At 47.9% G+C, this 24634-nt stretch overlaps 1 protein-coding gene across 3 annotated transcripts in view; it reads left to right on the top strand.

Annotated features, from left to right (window-relative positions):
• Positions 1-375: 375 nt before the first annotated feature.
• Positions 376-24634, top strand: part of TMEM94 (transmembrane protein 94) — a 734938-nt gene continuing 710679 nt past the window's right edge. For all 3 annotated transcript variants that reach the window (XM_086930762.1, XM_086930761.1, XM_086930760.1), the window contains exon 1: positions 376-629. The gene's annotated coding sequence lies outside the window, so the exon portion shown is untranslated. The remainder of the gene's footprint in view (positions 630-24634) is intronic.

Here is a 24634-nt window from a genome sequence, read left to right as displayed (position 1 = left end):
CTATATAAAATCGCATTAAATAAATCAGATCTGATGTTACTTCCAGGGAGGTCATGGTTATGATGCTGTGATGTAACGCACCATGATACCACTTGCATACGCTGCCTATGGTTTTGCAAGGACTTAATGTGTGCGTGTAAAGCCGGCTCTCCAAAGGCGCCAAGGCTCACTCCAGGCGGTAATAAAGTAATCAGGGTCAACAAGAAAAACACAGCCGAGTTATCTCTTTCAAAAGGTCGGATTACGTGATTAGTTAGTACACCATCATCACGCTATTCAAAGACTATGGGCTGCCGTTCTAAGTGGAACTCAGGAGACGCGAGAGTGACGCTAGTACAGACCGGGTGGTTCTCGGGGGCGGATGGTGCATCAGAAGCTGCTGCGAGGCGGAGTTAGAGTCCAGTCAACTCAGGCCGCCTTGGAGAAAAATCTTTACACCAACACCAGTCCGGTTTACGCAGGTGGTCGGTGTTTAAGGTGACCCACCAGATCAGATATTCTTTGAACCAGTACGGCGAATGAGATTGCATCCGTTGTCATTGATTAATTATTAAATGTGCTTTCCATGCCTCGTAATTACGGCGAGCAAGGCCAGAGTTTGGTGCGCCCAGGACCTCACAACCTATCAGGTAAGTCTATATTATTCCATTGGCACCCGTCATACCTTTGTGATTGTCTGTGAACCCGGAGTCATGACTGCCTTGGACTTTGCCTAGCTGCAATCCCCTGCTTACATTCCATGTCTCCCCTTTTCACACTGTTGTCAAAGCCCTCTCCTTACCTTTGCTTTCTCCTCGCACTCGTTGGCACCCCGGAATAATGACAGGTGATTCCAAATTAACAGGTTAATTTTATTTGTTCGACATTAATCAGGTTACAACCGCCTTTTCGGAGTAATCTACTCCCCTCTCCCCAAGGAGATTGGTTTTGATCTACTTAGATGGTATAACGAGTCTATCTAGTAGATAGATTAAGAGGGCACTGTTAGAAAAAATATTTCTTTTCTAAGGCCTGGTTATATTAATAGCTCAAAGTTAATTTGATCAAATCCTGTGTAATATTGTCCGATACACGTGTGTAAAGTAATTCAATCGCCTACCCACCGCCCGAAAGGACCAACCTATTTTCTTACAATGATTCTAAAACATGATCATGTTAAGTTGTTGGAAGCAAGTTAAATATAGATATTTTGGTGGGTTTTATGAACACAACGTCTAGCAGATATAGAAAACAAAATGATTTGCAGTATCGCTTTTTCAATTGATCACAAGCAGCGTAAAACGCAGCAAGCCAGCCAAACATTTCAAATGAGATCTCAGGGTAGAGGGCTTATTTAAGTAATTACCTAAACGCAATGTTATTTCTTTTTTCGTACAATGAATCCCATATAAAAAATAGATCTGGTGTAAGCAAAGGAGTCGAAATGTGTTCCGGATAAATATTTACATGCTTTGAGGTATAAACAAATATTTAATAACGTTGATCTTCGTTTTTGTCTTTATTTTGCGCAATATTATGCTTACCAGACAGGTGGATCTGTGGTATATATGACACTTTAAACCTGATTGTTTTTTGAATTTATTTTTTAAATCTAGAATACTCTGCATGGCGTAATTTTTTATCCCATCCTTACAAGGTTAAATGCAAAACTCTAAACCCCAAATACAATGTGCTATTTAACATGTTTAACAATTCAAACATTGTAGAAATGTTGTTGCCCCATATAAAAGAGCAAATACATGCACAGTGTGATCTTTTATCCGAGTGAGATGGTAGCGATTAATTACAGGCCCCAATTTGGCACCCACACCCAGCTAATGCAATTGCTACTGATGGCCCATTACAGAGCAGCTCAACACCTCTTAGTTTTTTTCAACTAAAATTACATCAGTACTTTTCAACAAGAGGTTTGTTGGTTTGTCCGTGGATCCCAGGAACTTACTAAATGCTTCTCTTAGCCAAATCATGGTGCCTCAACTCGCATCTCTCATGGTCTTCCAGGGTGGAGATGGGACAGCCCCACAGTTTAAAAAAAACAAAACACTGTTCTACCCCTGCTGTGACTTTCATGTGACTCCATTCTGTACATTCCTTCTGGCAACTTCACCCTGTCTCTTTCCTTCTGGCGCTTTCCCTCTGTTCTTCTTTCCATCTGCCGCCGCCTTCACTCTATTCTACTTTCGTCACCCTCACCCTTTTCTACTTTCCATCTGGCGCCGCCTTTCCCCTGTTCTTCGGGCACTGCCATCACCTTGTCCTTTCCTTTTGGCAACCTTCCTGCTTTTCTTACGGTGCACTCCCTGTGCTTTCATTCTTGTGATCCACTTTGTCCTTTACTACTGATGACCCAAGTCTAGACTTTTTTCTACTTGCGACCCACCCCGTCCCTGACAGTTTCCCAGTGAATATATGAATGAATGAATTTTATTGACTGTGCAATTAATTAAAATCATTACAGTAAAAACGACATATTAAAAAAAAATAGAGCGTATAAAAAAATTGAGAAATTCTAGTTTTTGTTTAGTAAAATTGCCCCACCCCCCGACACCCACTCGATCAACCAGCACCTAGGTGTGCAATCATAGTCATGTGCCCCTGCACAAGTTTGTAGAGCCCCCAATTAATTTTTTAAATATTTAATAAGTCTATAAATCATTCTACTTAACACCTCATTAGAAACTTTAAAAGAGCACTATCTTGATAGGGCTAATGGAGGAGGGCATGTTTCTCAGTGCTTATGGGGGCCAGACTGCTTGCATCAGCTGGATTTGCCATGCCCGTCACCGGAATTTGGTTGCATTCATTAGCGGCCTTTAGGGAGACCCTGATCTGGTGCATGAATTTTCCCAGTCTTGCTAAGGTCATAGTTTTTGTTTTGGAGAAGCACAGGGCTGATGCTTAGCTACAAGTCTTTATTCCCTTGGCGATACAGATCAGGTGCAGGAGCCGCCAACGTTCGTTGTACAGGTTGGGGCAGCAGCATAGGAGATGCAACCAAGATTCCCTCATGTAGGAACACAACCTGCAATTTTTGGTTTCCCCCCTGTGGACCCAATGCATGGTTAAAATCTGCGATTCCTAGTGTAATCAGTCTCATAAAAAGTATTTTGCTTCGGACTTGGTTGGGCTTTTCCTAACATGTAGGAATTGTTCAATGGATCTAGGTGGGAGCTTGAGCGGAGAGACTTGGTGTCCTGCTCAAAAGATATTTCACGCACTTGTCTATTTATCGCTTTTTTGTAAGCGTTCAGTGGGATTGCCGATGACTGTAGACTCACGTCCTCAATCTTCAATGTAATGATAGCTTTACCAAGGCTGGTGTGCCAGGCCAAGCCTATCCCCTCGAAAATGGATCTCAATTGATGTCTTAAGGAGTCGGCTGGAGCCCTTTAGATCCTTAGATGTAGCTTTATGATCTCCTCCTGACACATCAAATCTGGCCTCGCCAGTCTTAGCTCGAATCTCAGCCTTGATTTTCTGGCTGACCTCGGGATGAGGAGCATTGATTTAGATGCTTTAACTTGGGCTGAGGTTTTTAGGTTTCGACCTGGCGAGGGGCACGCAGTGCCCCTCCCAGATCGAAAACTTTTGTCTTCAGTAGGGATGTTCGGACCGCCTCTGTTTCCAATTGGCTAGCTCCATAAATGGAGACTAGCCATTGGGAGACAGAGGCTGTCAATCACGCTTTCTTGCGAGAACGCGATTCGGGGGCGTTTCTCGTTCTTTTTTTAAGCCCCGCCCCTTTGTCCTGGGCCACGCTGTGATTGGCTGCCGGCCCGGGACACCCCCGTTACGTCATTCCCGGGCCGCGCTGTGATTGGCTGGCCGGCCCGGTACCTGACTTGTTTCATGTTGTATTTGTTATGCTCATACAGTTGTATTTTTCTCCAAGAAAAATACATAACACAGTGTATTAAAAAAAAAACTACAGTCATGTCTAGGGAGGCTCAAGAATAAGTTCTTTCGATAATTGTAACAACGTAAGCCCTGCAAATGCTATAATCAAGCTTAGTAAAATCGTAACTCTGAGATCCGCTACTTCTGTCTGTTCAATGGAAGGGAGGAAGTTCCTATTCCAAAGCCGCTTTATACACAGACACCAATTGTATACGATACTCGTACGGTTAGTCGAGGCTAACGAGGGCAGGCATGTGCTACAACACTGACCTGCTCCACATGCTTTATCCCAGACAACAACTTGATGTGCAGTCATTCCTGGGCGTCTTTTCAAAAGGTGTGCACACAGGCTTCCCGTAACTCCAGCTCCTACAATTAGCACTCGCGACATTGCAAACAGAAGAGCGGCGGCTACCAAGAAACAACAGAGGGGACAATCACGGTCAGCTGCACTTGAAACAACACTCGGCTACAGTGCCCTCTAACCCGAACAGGCGTGCGGCAGATGGCCAACGAAGACCGAACCCTGAGTTTCGGTTGTATTGCATAAGTGCGATAACGTGGGAAAGATTAAGCAGAAAGAAATGTACGGCTTTCAGTGGCGAAGCTCCTCTTTGCATCGAGTTTAGCAGCTGTGCACACATGGGCAGCAATAAATTACACTACGCAGCCGAACAATATGGGATATACGTTTTCCTTTGATACCAAATTACACACTACTCCGGCGGCATTGACAATTTTAAAGATTCCACCCCGAGAATCCTCGGGAGCCGCCCCTTGCACCGTATGCCCCGCCCCTCTGGCAGCTGATATGTAGGGGTGCACCCGGAATGGCCAATGGTTTGTCCACGCCCTCCTCTCCTGTTTTTGATTGTCTGAGAGGTATCAGCCAAGCGGTGCTTCGCGGAATCCCTGCCTCCGAGTCTGCTGTGCGATCTAGTGTCACTATTCCTGCCTGTCCTTTGCTGTCTGCGAGGCGCTTCTTCCAGCTGGGGGAGTTATAAGGGAAGTCTTTATCCTATGTTTGCTCTCGGGGCAGGTGGTTAATGTTTGTACTTTTATGTTGGGTTAACTCATACAAGAAAACTGTTAGCTCCCTATCCAGTGCCCACTGTGAGTGACATCCGCCAACGGACCCCGTCCCACGTTTCAACCTGGTAAATTGACAGACCTACCCGGGCATTCCTTCATTGATCTGGTTCCAGTCCTTCTCGGAACCCAATTCACCAGCACCTCCCAGAGCAGCGCTTCAAATGTTGGTAGCGCTGCAATCTAACTTTCAGTGGCGTTTCTAAACATGATACTTTTTGGGACTTATACAATTGGTTAGAGATAAAACTGGGAGACCCTTCAGTGGGTGATCATGAAGATTGTTTTTATTTTATTTAATGCGATTTTATATAGCGCAAACTTTACCCGAAGGTGTCAGAGCGCTTTACATAAGAACCAGTTTTAAAACATAAGGACTTAGGATTACATGCGTTATATAAAAGAAAGAAAGAGAAAAAAATGCAAATGTACAAGATGTAAAGTCACACAAGGAAGACTGTTTAAAACTTTAAGTTATGTGAAAGAGGCAAGTTTTTCGGACTGTTTTAGTCTCTCAAATTCCCATCTTCACACAACTCTTCTGTGGTCTCTTTACGCTCTTTTTCTCCTCTCTGAAACATTCACTCTGCATATATAACATCTCATCAGCACCCTTTTTACACTCCTGCGCATACTTCCTTACATCTCCTTCACTTCACCAACCCCACTGCACACATACGTTAGGAGGCCATATTACATAAAGTGCCCTGGGGGCTCAACAGGCGTTTGCTCCTGCTTTGGTCGCCCTGGGGCACTTTGGTATAATAGAAGGTGGCGCAGACACTTGTGCCTCCCCTTCTATAATTCTGATAGCGCTGGCACACTTAAAGCGTCAGCGCTATCAACAGAGGATGTTCCCTCATTTGCATAGAGGCGAGCCTTATGCAAATGAGGAAATTCTTTTGAGTCTGTGCCTGCGCCTTATTACAGACGCTGAACAGGGTCAAAGAAGCCCTCAGAAGGCACACTGACAGTGCGCCATTAAAAGGTGGCGCACTGTCAGTGCCCCTCCTGACAGCAGCCCTCTGCAGGGGGTAAAGGGGGTCCCATGGACTGACTGCACCCGCCTGCAAAGGGATCTCTAACCCCTTACACAGAGCCCCTGCTCCGTGTTTTCACATGTACGTGTTGCCCCCAGGCCAGTGTAAGGTTGCGGCTGCCCTTGGGGCAGTGCATACACCATAATGGGGCGCAAACGATGCCATTACGTAATAGGGCCCCAGGTGGGCAAGTCACAGAATGCTCGGGCCAGGCTGGAACCAGATGCCCGGCTCGGGCTCAGCTCGAGGTCCTCCTGGACTGTGGAGCCCAAAACAAGTCCAGCTTTCAGTTGGCTTCTGCCTGAGAGCCAGGGTGTGACATAGTCAGGGCTCGAGTCGGGGTACCACGCGGGTGGATGGCGTCCCCCCACTTATTTTACTGGGGGGACGGCGTCCCCCCTGCCAAACAGCTGGACTTCACTCTTTGGCCTCTCTGGGACGAGGAGCTCGGCACCTTTCGTGACGTCACTTCCTGTTGTGACGTCACTAACGGTGACAGCGTCCCCCCACTTCTTTTTTTACGACTTGTGCCCTGGACATAGTACACCAATAATCAGAGAAAAACACTGATCTTAGATACAGAACAGGGGCACTGGATACCCACCTCTAGTGGCTGAACTGCACAACGTGGAACTAGAAAATCTGGGATCAATCCTGGCTTGACTACTTGACCAAATTGTGTGAGCGTTTCCAAGTATTTCATTTCCTGGGTCTCCTTTTTAGGTTTCGTCTCGCCGAAGGCTGCGCTCTGCGCAGCTTTTCGGCGCAGGCGAAATCTAATGTTAGAACAGTGTGGCTTGGAATCTGCCCCTCTGTTCCATTGGCTAGCTCCATAAATGGAGGCTAGCCATTGGAACAGAGATCTGTCCGTCATGGCCGGACCAGATTCGTGGGCGTTCCCGCGATTTCTTCCCTCTGCAACGTCATGCGGCCGTGGGCGGGGTTTATTTTATTTTGACTTGACGGGGTGTTTTAACTCAGACAGCCTCCCTTGCACGGAGTCTGATGTCGGACGAGCTGCAGACGGACAAGCTGCTTTAAAGCGAGGCTACGTGGAGCAGACATTCAAAATCTGTATATCCACTACAATAAACACATATGTGTCTCTGTCTCCATAGCAGGATGTTTTACTGTTCCCGTCACTTTAGCGAACCATGTACTGTATAATGGAGCCAGTGCTGGTCTCCAATTAACATTGGCACCAACAGCAGTGGGACCCAATAACCCCAAGTCAAGCTGCCTGCTGTTTTACTCCCTTTTTCACTAAGACTTGTCCACTAAGACTTGCCTCATCAACTTTGCAATAAGAAGTGACAAACTATTTAAACATGTTTGAGTTTAATACATGTACTTTAATTCCATGTAGAGTAAAAAAGGAACATTCCCTGATTGGTTAAACTCTATACATCTAAATCGAACATCCTGGGTGTGCACTAAGCTGTACAGGGACTTTGACAGTGCAGGGCAGCGTGGGAGGAGAGACCTCTCCTCTTTCTCTCCTCCCTTTTCTTCCCTTCTCCCCCACCTCCCTCTTCTCACCTCTCTCCTCCCCATCCTCTTTTCCCCTCTCTCTCACGCTGCATGCGGCCTCTCTCTCTCCACATAAGCACACTCCAGGCAGTCCCCTCTCCTCGGTATTTGATAAAATTGAGTGCAGAGTGCAGAGTGCAGAGTGCAGAGTGCAGAGTGCAGAGTGCAGAGTGCAGAGTGCAGAGTGCAGAGTGCAGAGTGCAGAGTGCAGAGTGCAGAGTGCAGAGTAGTGAGTGAGCAGAGTAGTGAGTGAGCAGAGTAGTGAGTGAGCAGAGTAGTGAGTGAGCAGAGTAGTGAGTGAGCAGAGTAGTGAGTGAGCAGAGTAGTGAGTGAGCAGAGTAGTGAGTGAGCAGAGTAGTGAGTGAGCAGAGTAGTGAGTGAGCAGAGTAGTGAGTGAGCAGAGTAGTGAGTGAGCAGAGTAGTGAGTGAGCAGAGTAGTGAGTGAGCAGAGTAGTGAGTGAGCAGAGTAGTGAGTGTTGCAGAGTAGTGAGTGAGCAGGAGAGTGACTAGGGAGTGGAGAGTGACTAGGGAGTGGAGAGTGACTAGGGAGTGGAGAGTGACTAGGGAGTGGAGAGTGACTAGGGAGTGGAGAGTGACTAGGGAGTGGAGAGTGACTAGGGAGTGGAGAGTGACTAGGGAGTGGAGAGTGACTAGGGAGTGGAGAGTGACTAGGGAGTGGAGAGTGACTAGGGAGTGGAGAGTGACTAGGGAGTGGAGAGTGACTAGGGAGTGGAGAGTGACTAGGGAGTGGAGAGTGACTAGGGAGTGGAGAGTGACTAGGGAGTGGAGAGTGACTAGGGAGTGGAGAGTGACTAGGGAGTGGAGAGTGACTAGGGAGTGGAGAGTGACTAGGGAGTGGAGAGTGACTAGGGAGTGGAGAGTGACTAGGGAGTGGAGAGTGACTAGGGAGTGGAGAGTGACTAGGGAGTGGAGAGTGACTAGGGAGTGGAGAGTGCCTAGGGAGTGGAGAGTGCCTAGGGAGTGGAGAGTGACTAGGGAGTGGAGAGTGACTAGGAAGTGGAGAGTGCATAGGGAGTGCAGAGTGAGTAGGGAGTGCTAGGGAGTGCTAGAGAGTGCAGAGTGAGTCGGGAGTGCTAGAGAGTGACTGCAGAGATTAAGCTAATGGCAATGTAAATGACAATGCCATTTATTTATCTGTTTTCAAAACCAACACATAAATACAAATGTTGTCATTTACAATGCCAATAACTCTAACTTTTCCAAAGGCGAAACCATTGCATTGTAAATGCTTGTTTTTTTCGTCATCTAATTTCTATTTTTTTTAAAAATGTATTTTTATTGGCATTTGATGTAATGCAACAAGAATTGCAAAAGAGAACCAACAAGCCAGTACATACTCATGACATAAATGCCTACATCCCGCATATCATGTCAATAACAATGTTTTGTTAGCGTGCTCAGTCCACTGTGCAATACAGAAGAGAAATGAGATTAGTTATAGTACAAATGAGCACAACCCTTACCAAAAGTACAGGTGACATTGTGTCAGGAAATCCATACCCACCACTCCAAGGTTACGTATACCTATATTAATTCTTGTGCATGGAAATGACCACATCCTCTTTCCTCCGATCTACTTTTCCCACGCCATCATCTACCCTTCTGGGCATTAGCGCCGCCCACCTCAGATCACAAAGCCATGGGGGTCGTTGGTGCATCTTCTTCCCTACCCTCACGAGCCCATGTAACAAATGGTTCCTATATGTCTCTAGGTCGGGACGTGGAGGGCATTAACTCCCAGAAGGTGGACAGCTGTGAGTGGCCAAACGTGACGTCTCTAATCCATTAATTTAGAGAAGGAATCCTCTTCCGCCCCCAATGCATGGCAATTTGGCGTTTTGCAAATAGAAGGAGCGAGCATGCAGTTTACGGGCCTTAACCGGGGTGTCCCTCACGTATCCCAACAGTCCCAGCAAGGGGTTAGGGTCAGCAATTATCTGGTGGATAGCAGTGAAAACACTAGACCAAAATGACGCCAGTCGTGGACAACTCCATGCCATGTGTAAAAAGGTTGCTGCAGTGAAACCACATCTCCAACAGCTGTTGTCATCTTTCAGTCCCATACGGTGCAGCCCAGTAGGTGTCCTGTAAAATCTATGTAAAAACTTAAAATGTATTACCCGAAGTTTATAGTTAGGGGACCGCGCCATGAGTTGAACACAACAGTAGGCCCACTGGTCATCCGTGAGCGGACAAGGAAGTTCCTCATTCCATGCCAGAAACTTCTGGGGCTGTGTTACAGGTGCCGAGGTCTGCATGTGAGTATAGAGCTGTGTGATAAGTCTGCGAGAAGTGGCTGTTTTGAGCACGTTTTCTAGTGCAGGCAAGGCTTGCGGAGGGCTCGGGACTTGGGCTGAGTTTAGGAAGGCATCCAGTGACTCAGGGAAAGCCAGGTGGCCGTAGCTGATGGCTGGAAGCAATTTTGCCTTTAGGACAGTCAGTATTGGTCTGGTAGAAGGGCTTATCAGGTGTTTGCTCAGTTGCTATAACAAGTTTGTAACAGTGTTAGCCTTGGAGGTCTGTTGTTTCAGATGGACTTTCGTCTTGGCCCGTTCCGAGAGCCTAACCCCCAAATAGTTGTATGAAGCCACTGTGCTGATTTGCAAGTCTCTCATTCACCACTGTCATTCCTTTTCAGATGGTAGCCCCCAAAAATGATTACCTTGGTCTTCTCCTGGTTGATTGTGAAGCTGTTGACGTTGTTGAAGCGATTCAGCGCATTTAGGGCTCTTTGTAGGCTCACCTTTGTATGGTCCACTATGGCTGTGTTGTCAGCATACTGTAACACCGGCAGCCTCAAACTTCCTAGCCTAGGGACAACTAAGGTGGCACCTTTCAGAGCATCCCCCAGATCTGCGGTATACAGGTTAAAAAGGATGGGGGCCAACACATATCCTTGTTTCAGCCCATTGTTCGTTGTTATTTTGGGAGACACTGTGCCAGTACTTGTTTTAACCCACACCCAAGTGTCTTCGTATAAGGATTTAATTGCCTTCAGGAGTTTAGATGGAGTGTCCCTATTTTCTAATTTCCACCATAGCCTTCTACAGTCAACTTTATTGAAGCCTGTGCTATAATCGATGAAGCAGCAAAAGAGTGGAAGGTGTTTCTTCTTTGTTGCCTGGGCTGATAAATGCGCTAGCGCCAGCACATTGCCCATGGTTTATGACTGTGACCTAAAGCCTGTCTGATAGAAAGGAATAATGTTTTTTTCTTGTGTCCAAATTTCCAGATCCTTCAGTTGAAGGCGAGCATAGGCTTAGGCCTTTGCTTCGAGGTCAAGCAGGGAGAACAGCCTGTAGTTTGATGGCTTTAGACAATCACCTTTTTTAAAGATAGGGACCAATAAGGAACCCCTCCAAGAATCTGGGGTCTTGGCTGTCAAGAAGGTATAGTTGTAAAAGGCAGTTTTGAGACCTGTGCGGGTATACCGTTGAGCCCGGCGGCCCAGTTATTCTTCAAACTCTTGAGGGTCTTGATGACTATTTGAGGGTTTATCTGGGCTAATGGCGTGTGCTGCTCCTCTTCCCTGGCTCTCAGTTCCGTAGGGGAGTTGCCAGGGATAAGAGTCGCTTCCCCTGGCTTTGTTATTTTGCTGTTGTTGTCCCTACCCACGGATGGTCTCTTCTGAGCAGCATTTATTTAAAGGGGCCTTTGAGTATAATTGCTTCACATGGTTCAGCCAGTCTTGCTCTGCTACTTTGATTTCTCTCATGACTCCTCGGCTACTCAACTGAGTTATGTGTCTCCTTAGTCCAGATATTTTCTTTTGCTTAAGCAGAGAGAAAACTTTGAGCCATTCCTTCTCTATGTGTGCTTTTTTGTGTTCCCACAATTTCTTCTATAAGGCTGCCCTCAGTGTTGCGACCGATAGTCCCTCCGTTGGTCTGCCCCTTCTTTTTTTGTTGCTAGGGCCTTAAGCAGGGCTCGTTTACTTTCAAGTATATCTTTTGTTAGGCAAGTGCTTCCAGCATTTAATGGGCATTGTGGCTGAGAGTTTCCCAACTTCGATTGTAGGTTCTCTACAATGTTCTCCCAATCCTTTGTGGGCGAGAGCAGTATTGATGGACTCCCTTCCTGTTTCTGATCCAACCAAATTCGCAACTTCCTACCAATCTTTTCTGACCATTTGATCCTCCTCAGGACTCTGTTTTTTGTCCCCTCTTGACTCTTCAATGACTTGGAGCGTGGTAGCTGTCGGTACTTCCAGCTGAAACACAGCTCTTAATGGCCTGTGATCTCTTTCCTTCCTGTCCTCGCCTACAAAGTCTTCCAAGCTGGCCGCAATTGCTTCACTGGCCATGATATAGTAATTTCTTGAAATGTCCCAGAAGGTTGGTTGAGGATGCCAGGAATTCGTGCGTTCTTCTTTCAATGCATGGGTTGTGGTCAGCGTAGGATTATTGAGGAGATCATAAGGGGTTCTGCCCGGCCCAACCCCGAGGGGGGGGGGGGGGGGAATTGGCTTTATCAAGATCCTTCAAATTGAAGTCCCCAACTAGGATAACGTGGTGAGATTTGTATTTATTTAGAAGGTAATCTAATTTCCGTGACAGTGCCTCCATACAGTCTTTCATGGTGGTCTGTGCCCGGTTGATGTAGCAGTTTATTAAAAGAAGGCAAAGTGGAAGTAGGTTGAGATTCAGACCATCGACCTGTGGAGCTTGCAACCCGGGTGAGTTCAGATTGATATCTGTAGCTGCAAGGCTGCTTGCATGTATTATAAAAATTGTTAGACCACCGGACGGACGACCAAAGAAATTCCTATTTAGGTCGGGCTGGTGTAGCAGTGCGAAGCACTGTGTCCAGCGAAGCATCTATTGTCGTCCACTTCTGGGAATGTGAGACAGGGGATGGGCACGCGCATGGGATTCTCCCATGTGAGCACGCACGTTCACCCACACGCCGTGCACATCTCCTGTCCCACATTGCCAGTAAGCGGATAACACATACACACACACGCGCACGCTCACACACACACACACACACACACATGCACGCCCCCCCCCCCCCCTCACGGGCTCACGCGCACACACACAGCCACGCACCCACCCCCCCGCCCCCCCAAGTCACGGGCTCACCCCCCCAGTCACTGGCTCACGCGTAAACACACAGCCGCCCCCCCACCCCCCCACCCCACGCACCGGGTCTCTCAGGCTCCTCTCGCAGTGGTGGCGGCTGCACAGGCTTGGTAGGCAGCGGGGGCAGGCACCGGCAATGTGCCTTGAGCCCCCTCCGCTTCTCTCCCCATAATCCTGGCAGCGGTTGTCCAGGCCCAGCAGCAGGCGGGGCTCTCCCTTAGCACGGGAGCCCCGTTGGTGTAACACGCTGGCTCCCTCATCGTCACAGGAGCGCGGAGTAGGCTCCTGTACGCTTCCTGTCTGTTGGTGGCCCGCCCTCAAGCAGGAAGTCCCGGGCAGTCCCGCCTGGCTTCCTGTGTCTCGTCTCGAAAGGCCGAGTCCGCCTTGTTTTTCAGAGTAATTTAGCGTAAAGAGGCAAAATGATGACACCGAGAAGACCAAGTAAAGCTTGACCCACACAATTGACGGTGAAATATTTGTCGGCATCGTTGTGTGGGCTGGTTTGTACATTAAGCTTCGTATCTCACCATGCATCACTCGTAGTGCAGTGCCTCCTCCAGCTCGTGAGTCTTGCTTTTGTTTTAATTATTAATAGTGCCCTGGCAACCCTAAAGCCTTTGAAATGTTTGGGATTTGCAGTACAATTGCACTTGAGGTTGCAATTTCTGAATGCCTTCTCTTTGTAGGAGGCACGTTTTCCTCTGGAACATAAACCGATACCACTTGTTATGTTATTTGCTGACTTTTTCTTTTTAGAAGAATGGTGTGTTTGCTGGACTTTCACCCTTCAAGTATAAATTATAGGCTGCGGTCCCTGTTGCGTGGACGCTCTGCCCCAGTAAAATTAAAATGCTGTGATTGCACGCCAGCTGAATGCACATACTCCAAATCTCCTGCGTGAATATTGTGCGCTGTACACATGTTCATTAATCTTCTTTCGCAAGGGCAGCGTGGGCTCAATAGTTCAGAGCACAAAGCCTGACACATAGCTGTATGAATGAATGAATACCCTCTTGTATAGCGCATGGCTACTCTCGAGCATCCCAGCGCTGTAAGACCAGAGGACATAGAAAGACACTATTAGAACAAGAGTGTCTTTAATCGCTTCCTGAAAGCAAGATGGTTGGGCTTGGGCCTGATGTCATCTGAGAGTTTGTTCCATTCTTTGGCTGCGTGAACAGAGAGCCGCCGGCCACCCATCCGAGCCAACTTCACCCTGGGGGCTAACAGCAAGTTACGCTGGTTAGATCTCAGAGATCTCACTGATAGATGGCGACGAAACAGGGGATCAAGAATTGACGGGCCAGCATTATGGATGGACTTATGCGCCAAGCACAGGGTTTTAAATATAATCCTTCCCTGGATGGGTAGCCAATGGAGAGATTGAAGTGCGGCCTTCGCTGAGCATCTTTTGGGGATTTTCATAAGCAGCCGAGCTGCACAATTCTGTACAGATTGCAGAATTTTTATGGTGCCGACTGGGGCCCCCATATAGACGGCATTTGCATAATCCAGCCGCGACAAGATCAGCGACTGGACCAGCAATCGTCTAGCTTCAAATGGCAGGAGATCTAAAACTTTTTTTAAGACTCTCAGCAGTCCATAGCAGGTCGCGGCTACCTTCTTCGCCTGGTAGTGAAATCCTAGCGAGGAGTCTAACCAGATCCCCAGGCTTTTTATTTGGGTCTTAGGTACCGGAGGGGGTCCTAGGCAGTGCGGCCATCAAGGGTCAGTATCCAGTCCTGACTGAAAATAACAGTAAAGAAGAGGCAATACAGAAATCACTACACAACGACGGCGCTCATGTTGCCAGGCATTCTGGGAGTCCGGTCTCACATTTTAAGGGCCTGAGACCATTACTTACCGGCCCCTCTCTGAGACACACGTCTCAAAAACAGCGCTTCGTTCCCCGCACACATCAGCAGCTGGAAGCTGCAGCCTGGTGCCACACAGGCGCCTATCAGCTCCCCTCGGTGACCCCGGATCACGATCAGCTTCTCCTAGTTTATTGCAATCCCTGTATCTGGTCTCGCTTTCTGTTTCTCTTTATATCTATAACCTTCTCCTCTCACATTTCCCCTCTTATAGCCCTGTTGTCTTTCCTCTCTGCCATGTTCTCTCCTCTGTCGCCTGCCCTCTGTTCTATCTCTTCCCTTCCCTCTGTCTTTATTCCGTCTAAAACACCCCTCTCTTCTCTTGCTTCCTTCTATTTGGCCGATATGCTTTGCATCCACAGCTGTAATTGCACTATACACATGGCCACTGGAATATGCATCAGGGGAGGGCCAAATTATGCAACAGCCTTGAGTAAACTATGCAGGAAGAAAAGGGAAGTGTTTGCCACTGCGCAGCAACATGCATGATAGCTTTTTGTTGTAGTAACGTTTGGTCCGTTTGAGTTAGAAACCAATAGTGTGTTGTTAGCATCAGCAAATTAAGAAGAAAATGATGGATTACATGGCATATCTAATGATTATGTGGAAATCGTCAAATTTCTAGTGGCCCTCGCTTACCCCCTGACAAGACCTATTAACTTTGCCAGTAGAGTTTACTACATTCCCTTTAAATAGCAAGCATTGGCATAGACAATAGGTCTAGTTTCATTAGCATGGCCTCCTTTCACTCTCTTTGTTTTTGCACAACGCCAAGCTCTTAGGGCACCCTCAAAACCAGGCACGTAATATAGGCTCATGCAGGGTGCGTAATTTAACCCTGAGGCTTCTGGTACGCACATCGCGTGTTAACAGAAAGTACAACAGCGCCAGCCATGCAGGGGGCTTAATTTAAGCCGGTGTCCCACGCTCCCAGAAATCCATAGGTAGGGGAGCTTTGACACCAGCCACAGACCCCTTTCATCCCAGACAGGTGCCTGGAAACCGCCAAGCTGTAGTAATTGCTTTTTTAGATGGAAGAAATCTCAAAAGCTCAAAACGCCTCTGCTACTACCCTGCTGGTAGCCTGTCTTTTCAAGGAGCACCCTTCCGTCACAAAGCAACACACATTCCTGACTGGACATGGGCTCTCTGTTAAATATTTATGTTTCCTTACTTTGAGATGCAGCGCGCTATTGTTCCAATAGTTGCTGCTAAATATGTTTACAAAGATACCTATAGCCAGGCTTCTGGAGTAAGCAACCTGCGCAAGATCACACATGCTACCCAGCAACAGAGACTGCTGCTTACAAATGTCATAAGACGGTCTCAGTGAGAATGCAGACAACGTAAAAAGCCCCTCCATATGCGATTCCCTATCCCTAATGGGAGCGAAAGCATCCCATATAACTCAAAATACATACCAATTAGCACCCGTCTAGAAGGATTAACACAACAAACACATGAAATAAACACTGCAGAATGCATGAACACATAACAAATTATCCCTTATACAGGACTCTATAACTAGTATTGGACTCCCATAGTGTGGCTACTTCTCCCCCCGTAGCCTTACCACTCTGGCTCTGTGCGCTCTCCTCCTCCTTAATCTTATCTTGTAACATTTGCATTTCATTCAAAGACTGAAAACACGTCAGACTCTGTTTCCCCGAGGGCACCTATTTCCTTTTCTTCCTTCTCTGACTTTAGAGTGGGAGAACCCCCCCCCCCCCCCGTCCCCCCAAGCTGTTTGTCCTGTGTTCGACTTCTACGAATACCACACGCCCATCTGGTTTATTTTGTTCTATTGCGATTGGGAGGAGTCCAGCAGGATTCCGATGCAAGCTACTAGACCAGCACTTATAAAATTCAGAAAATATTCATACAACAAAAGGTGAGCTGTGGAAAGAGGGTATTGTAGTGGATGCTGCTGCATGACATGGACAGGTTGAATATTGGTTGGGTGTGAAGTGGCAAAGGACAAATTCAAACCCCCTCCCCCCCCCCCCCAATCCCACAGCCTAAATAAACCAGCCCAGGAGGGTTTGGGCCCCCTGAGTCGCACACTTCTCATCGGGTCTGGAGCGTGTGCTTCCTGCTGGCACTTGGAGAGTTGGCAGCTACAGGTGGTGACGCCAACACCCCATGCCGGTAGCTCGGATAGTACAGTTCACCTCAAACATGGCCGTGTGCAATTCTCCACTTATTTTAGCTTTTAGGTAGCACCACCATTGACATGCAGGCATATAATGTGCATGCTAGACTTTCATCTGCCTGTTAAACGATGCTGTGTATAATTGATCAAAATAGTTTTTTTCAGTATATTTTGCTAAAAAAATACTCATTAAGTGCCCGAGATCACTTTCGCCCGCGATAACTTCAGCAGCGCCCCTTTGATGTTCTCGTTCAAAGAACATCAAACATTAAAGAACATGTTGTTGTGTTAATGCTTTGCTGCGCCTGTTTGACTTACAATGTGCTTTCTCTTTCCACAAATTCGATGTTTGTGTTCTTTTTTTAGATGCTTTTAGTATTACTGTCACACACACAACCACACACAACCACACCCACCCACAAACCCACACAACCACACACATAACCACAACCACACACATAACCACAACCACACACACATACAACCCCACATAGACACACCCAACCACACACACACAACCACACCACACACACAACCACACACAACCACACACATCCACACACATCCACACACATCCACACACCCACACAACCACACACATAACCACAACCACACACACATTCAACCCCACATAGACACACCCAACCACATACACACACAACCACACACACAACCACAACCACACACAACCACAACCACACACAACCACAACCACACAACCACACACACAACCACCCACACACAACCACACAACCCCACACACACACAACCCCACACACACACAAAACCCCCCACACACACACAACCCCACACACACCCCACACACACAACCCCACACACACACAACCCCACACACAACCCCACACACACACAACCCCACACACACACAACTCCACACACACACAACCCCACACACACACAACCCCACACACACACAACCCCACACACACACAACCCCACACACACACAACCCCACACACACACAACCCCACACACACACAACCCCACACACACACAACCCCACACACACACAACCCCACACACACACAACCCCACACACACACACACCCCACACACAACCACCCCACACACAACCACACACAACCACAACCACACACACACAACCACACACACACAACCACACACACACAACCACACACACACAACCACACACACACACAACCACACACAACCACACACACACAACCACACACACACACAACCACACACACACACAACCACACACACACACAACCACACACACACACAACCCCACACACACACAACCCCACACACACACAACCCCACACACAACCCCACACACAACCACACACACAACCACACACACACACACACAACCACACACACACAACCACACACACACAACCACACACACAACCACACGCACACACCCACCCACACACACCCAGACCCACACCCACCCACACACACACACCCACACACCCACACCCACACACCCACACCCACACACCCACACCCACACACCCACACACACACACCCACACACAACCACACCCACACACAACCACACACACACACAACCCCACACACACACAACCCCACACACACACAACCACACCTACAACCACACATACAACCACACACACACACACAGCCACACCGTCAGTGCACACTTTCAACAGGCACAGACACCATCAGTCGTCAGTGCACGCTTCCACCAGGCGCACACACACACACCACCAGCCGTCAATGCACGCTCTCACCAGGCACACACACACACCACCAGCCATCGGTGCACGCTTTCACCAGGCACTCGCACACCACCAGCCGTCAGTGCACGCTTTCACCAGGCACACACACCACCAGCCGTCAGTGCACGCTTTCACCAGGCACACACACCACCAGCCGCAGGGCACGCTTCCACCAAGCACACACCACCAGCCGGTAGTGCACGCTTCCACCAGGCACCCACACCACTAGCCATCAGTGCACAATTACTACAGGCACACACACCACCAGCCATCAGTGCACACACCAATTGTTAACGCATCCACAATAAACTATTGTAGTAGTCACAGTAAGGCGCACTTTACTTTTAAACATATTCATCTAAAGCGCAGCATGCCACCATTGCTACCAAAAGAAGTACACATTTTTTTGGCCTACAATTTATAGAATTTTATTGTAACTGGTGTTGCAATATTTAGCAATGCCAATGGCTCAAACTTAATTAATGCGAGACCTATTGCATTGCCAATGCTTGTTATTGCTGGTATGTGTTGTTCATAGTACCCTGCCAATGAAGTGCTAGTCAAGGCCCAAGTCTCTTGAAAGCAGAGTATGTCTCCAATTTGTAAGAACTGCTTCAGGTTTTCGTTCTCTCTGATTTTAGTGATTTCCTGCAATGTTCCATGAAATTATGGTTAGTTGCTATTTGGAAGGGGTTCCTCCCCTGGCCTCTACCCAGCCGGGCCAGGTACCACAGCTGTTAGGGATGCTGCTGCCATCCTCTTGGAGTTCCGAATTGATCCCGTGCATGAGGGGTTGTGTGGCTGTTTAGACAGGTGATCCTGAGGCCCATGGGGTGGTCCTTATAGCCCATCCGACTACTGCTGTGTGTCCCTATGCTGTTTGTCCCATGCAGGACCGACCAAGGACTCTTGCCCCCACTATCTAAAGTTAGAACGTGTGGATATTTTGACAAAATCTGAACAGTAATGCCCCACTTAGCGAGTTGTGTTGAGTTGTTCAGGACAGCTTGTTCTAATTCCTTTTGGCTCAAACACCACCACTGTGGAGTCGCTGTGGGTTACCCCCTTGATACTCAAAAACCTCACCCATTCCAGGTCCCCAGTTTGTACCTGGTCTAGGGTGGCAAGATGTTTAAAAAGGTGAATGTTGCTCCGGTTCAAAATGTCGTGCTGTCCCGTGCTATGGAATCTCTGGGTGAGGACTACCTCATGGACTTTTGTTAGTGTGCCTAAGGTTTGGCCACTTTTCCCATTCCTGTTGCATGCTCGGCCGGGCTTGATGCAGAGCTTAAGCTTCCTTGATTGCTTGAGGCAATTCCTACCTGGACCCTAAATCGCAGACCATGTTTGCTCATAGTACCGGTCATGGTTCTCAGGGCTTACCTGGGGTTGTTTTGAATCATCTGGCAGTGGCGATGTTGTGGCCGTCACTGGCTGGGAAATTATTTTTTCCGGTGCAGAACTTGTTTCATCTATTGGTTCATTACCTATGGGCAGGCCTGATCCTGCAAATGTCTTTAATCCCCTGGCGGTAGAATTTCTTGGTAGAATTGTCTGCGTTTGCTGGTCTCTAAGAGGCATTTGCTGGTCTCCAAGAGGCGAGGCAGTGGAAGAATCCTTCTTGCCCCAATTTATGGGTGAGAAAACTGGATAAAACTGACTGACTTTGGCGTCGCCTTGTGAAGGTGAGTAGTCGGTCTTCTATAGCTGTGATTGTCTACCTCTTATCTTTGTTTTTAGGTCTCGCAGAGAGACCTATTGCCGTCCATCCACAAAGCTGACTTTTTACGATGAGGATTTTCAACAGTTCACATGAATCACGTGACCACAAGCTCCTCGTGCACAAGCTTGCATTCGATCATCAAAGGCACACAAGCTTCTCCCAGCAGGCAGCCCACCCCCTCCCTCTCCATATGGTCGCTCGAGTTGCAGGCAGCCCACCCCCTCCCTCTAATCTGACATCTTTCCCGAGCCTTCTGCCTATCAGCCTCCCTCCCACCTCCCCCCTAATTGCTTTGAGGCCGTGAGCTACTTCAAAGAGATCAGCTCCGCAGCTAATCAGCCTGCCCACCCCCTCCCTACATCTGACAGAACAATGCAAACGTGTCCTGCAGAACTTGTTTTCTCACTCGTTCCCAGTCACCCTCCTTTCCCCTGCCTTCCCTCCTTTTCTCTCCCCTCTTTCCATCCCTTCCCTGCTTCTATATCCCACCCTCCCCCTATAATCTATGCCCTCTCCCTCCTCCCCTTCCCTCTGTCTCTTCCCTGACTCCGTTCATAGTCTCTCCCCTTCCATTCGATCTTCCTCGCTCCCTCCCCCTTCCACTCTTCGACCCCCGCCTGCACCACTCTATTACTTCTCCTCCCACCTCCCACGGCCGTCCTTTCTGCCCGCCTCGCACAAACATCACCCAGAGCACTTCAGTTTGTGCCCAGCCCCCCTCCCAGCGCTGCCTTGTTAATAGTTTTGCTTTAGCCATGCTGCACAGTTTCGTGGCTGCTGTACAGTATTGCTAACACCCATTGGCAGAGCCTAAGGAAAGCTCTATTGGCTTTGCCAATGCTTGTAATTTCCATTACGAACTTTACATAGCTCCTCTAGTTTAATAATAATAACGCAGAGTTGTGAACGGTATCGTTTCAAATGGCTTGAATGCACACTTTTGTGAACAGCTCTCTTCCTCTTGCGTTTTAAAAGCTTGTTTCCCTACCCTATTACTCTTCCCCCACTGTCTCCACCTCGTCTCACACTTCACTCTTCTCACCCGTGCCTCGCCCTCCCTGCCTTTGCTTTTTTTTCTCACTCGTTCCCAGTCACCCTCTTTTTCCCCTGCCTTCCCTTCTTTTCTCTCACCTCTTTCCATCCCTTCCCTGGTTCTATATCCCACCCTCCCCCTATAATCTATGCCCTCTCCCTCCTCCCCTTCCCTCTGTCTCTTCCCTGACTCCGTTCATAGTCTCTCCCTTTCCATTCGATCTTCCTCGCTCCCTCCTCCCCTTCCTCTCTTACTCTCACTCTTCTCTTCCCTCTGCCTCCACCCCTGTGCCCCGGATACCGAGCTCCTTCCCTGCCTTTGACCTCCCTGCTGTGGAGCTCTGTCTGCTGACTTCTAGCCCTCACCTGACTGGAGGAATGTCCCTGGGGGTGCTGGGGCAGCCCTGCTTTCATGAAGCAGCTCTCAGTTCCTGTACCTGCTGGCACACGCTCATCTCCCACCGCCCCCCAGGCGCTCACTTCAAAGCTCCGCTCCAGAGCTGATCACCCCTCTGCAGTAGGCCTACCATCTGCATAAACATCCAGATGTGTCAAATGCTTAATGCACAATTTTTCCAGTGATACCAAGTCTGTCATGCGTTGTGACCAAGATCACACTGATGTCAGTCTAGTAAACTCGAAATAGATTCTAGTTCTTCAGGACAGTTTCCAACTGATAAATGCCATTTAAATGCACATACACAAAACACCGTGATGCCATTAATGCCAGATTTGATAAAATAATTGTATTTTGAACCCATCAATGTTAGTATTGGACTACTTGTTGCAGCAGTGTCTGTAGTGATATATGTGGCATAAGGAGAAGCTTGGAAGTTGTACGTGGTTAAATAAACAGTCCAGCCACACCGTTTTAATTTGGACTTGTTCCTTAGCAAGAACCTGCAAGCAAAGTGAAAATATGCATTCTTAATAGCCCTTGTTGGGTAAACATCAACAAGGACATGATCTGTGAAAAAACAGCCTCCTTTAAAAAAAATAACACCGCTGCTGCTGCACCCGAAAACACGCCAGGCTGTTTAATTAATTCTTTCCGCTGTAACCTTCATCAAAATGTTTAAATTACATTTATTGTTAAAAACTCTTCCACCTCTGTCATTTCCTTCCCTCTTACACCCCCCATTACAGACAAATGTGGCAATAAAAACCATATGCTGGTTAGAAGGACAATAACAATCTTTACAGCTAAGCACAGCCACAAAGGATTCTTCCGTCTCTCACCACTACATTTACTCTTCAGCAATTATATACTTTCCAAAGGTGCTTTTTGGAGTCAATTCTGTATTTTAAAGCCTTTAGACTATTTTTAGCACGCAATCACTTTTATTCAAAGCGAGAAGGATGCGACAAGGACTCTGCTGTCTGAAAACAACATTGTATACTTTGCAGTTTGGTAACAGGCAATAGGTACACTATATAAAAGACGATATTAGCACAACTGTTGAGATTATCACTGCTAAAACATGTTTGTTTTTTTTACAACTTCCACAGCATTGGAACTTACTTTTCAAGAGGCTTAGTTATTGGATGTAGATTACAAATTACATTAGTGTGGTTTGGGCGGATTAAAAGTTTTAAATTCATGCAGGAAAAATTAAATATTCATACTATCATTTTTGTGCATGCTTTACACCACTCCCCATCACTCAGCTTTACTCCATATTACTCTACTTTACTCCACTCTGCTTTATTCCACTATGCTCTGCTTTACTCCACTTCAATCTGCTTTAATCCACTCCCCACTACTCTGCTTTTCTCCACGTCAGTTTTACACCACTCCAATTTACTCCATCCTGTTATACTACATTCTACTCCACACCGCTCAACACCACTCTGCTTTACTCCACTAAACGCCACTTTGCTTTAGTACACTCCATTCAGCTCAATGCCACTAGCTCTACTATACTCCATTCAGCTCAACGCCACTCTGTTTTTTTTTTTCACAACAATTTTATTGATAAAGATGAGCATATGAAGTAAAGTGGCATCCCACAATCAGGACGATACCACCAGGCATTGTAGTTACAATCACAATATAAAACTGAGCGTCGAAGCAATGAACCAGCAGAATCAAGGGTACATGAAAATATTAACCCCATCTTCATTTTTTCAAGAATCTACCCACCCAACTCCCCGAACCCACCCTCAACCCTCCCTAACCCCATGCATGTGTGTGAGAACCGTATGGATGGAAACTCTTGGCGCATCAAGTGTGTGTGTGAAAGTGGGTTTCGCAGGAGCACACAGGGCTATATGTCCTCCTCCGGTTCCGCCGGGGGGTCCAGTGTCAAACCTCTGTAGTCCGCCCACCTCTTCCATATCTTGAAATGTTTACGAGGGCATCCTCGTGCCTCAAAGATTGCCCTCTCCAGACCCATACAAAAGTCTAAGCCTGCCTTCCATGCAGTCAGGGGGGGGGGCTCACCTCCTTCCATGCTCGGGCCATGTCTCTTTTGGCTACCATCAGCCCCAGGAGGAGCAGGTGACGCTTATAGATATTACCACCAACCCCCTCCAGGATGTGTAATAGGCCCAGGCGGTGGGTACGGGGAAGAGTCCAGCCCAGCACCTCCGACAGACAGCCCCATACACCCCCCCAAAAGCCAACTAGTTTGGAGCACGACCACACTGTATGGAGCAACGTACCCACCTCCGCTCCACATCTCAGACACTCCGGGGACTCAATCAGGCCCGCCCTCCACAGACGCTCTTGAGTATAGTAAGCCCTGTGCAAAATCTTGAACTGTATGAGGCGAAACCGCATTGCTATAGCCGCCCCCCTCGGGGATTCTAATGCAACGCCACTCTGTTTTAACTCACTCCACTCACTGCCACTCTGCGTCACCTCACTCTGCTTTACTCCACTCAACTCCACTCAACTCCAATCCACTCTTCCACTCTGCTTTACTCCACGCCATGATTCGATGGTGGTTTGTTGGAGGCAGAGATTGTCGGGAACCACAGGCTGGGTTTTGGGAGCCGTGAGGCAGCAATTCGGCGTCTTCCTCCCTCGCTGCTCACTTGCTCACTGCGGACTGCGGTCGGCATGAAAACACTGACCGTTTTCCAAAATCTTTCCTTCTGGTGACCTCCCTCATGCTTTCCTTTTGATGACCCCCCCCCCCCCACTGTGTTTTTAGGGCTCGGCCTCCGTCACCACGAAGTGGGGCGGAGCTTCGAGCTCTCTTGTTATAAAAAAAAAAAAGGTTTCTTTAGGGCTCTGGCCAGAAACATTCCAAACATTCCTTAGTGCGCGTGGCTGTTTTATGGCATCTGCATAGTGATTCGTCTTCGCTGTGCTGTCTTTGTAGTAGCCTTGACGCGATAGGCTTTATGTGATTTGCGTCCGCCATTGTGGGCATTTTCTCTGCGGTTTCGCGCACGGGCGTCCATAAATAAAAATTAGGAGCTGTCAGGGTGCCTCGTTAAGTGAATGCAGACGGC

This window comes from Lissotriton vulgaris, chromosome 7, assembly GCF_964263255.1.
Source record: "Lissotriton vulgaris chromosome 7, aLisVul1.2, whole genome shotgun sequence".
Taxonomy (NCBI): Eukaryota; Metazoa; Chordata; class Amphibia; order Caudata; family Salamandridae; genus Lissotriton; species Lissotriton vulgaris.
Note: the sequence above shows the minus strand (reverse complement) of the source record. Positions and strands in the feature narration are given on the sequence as shown.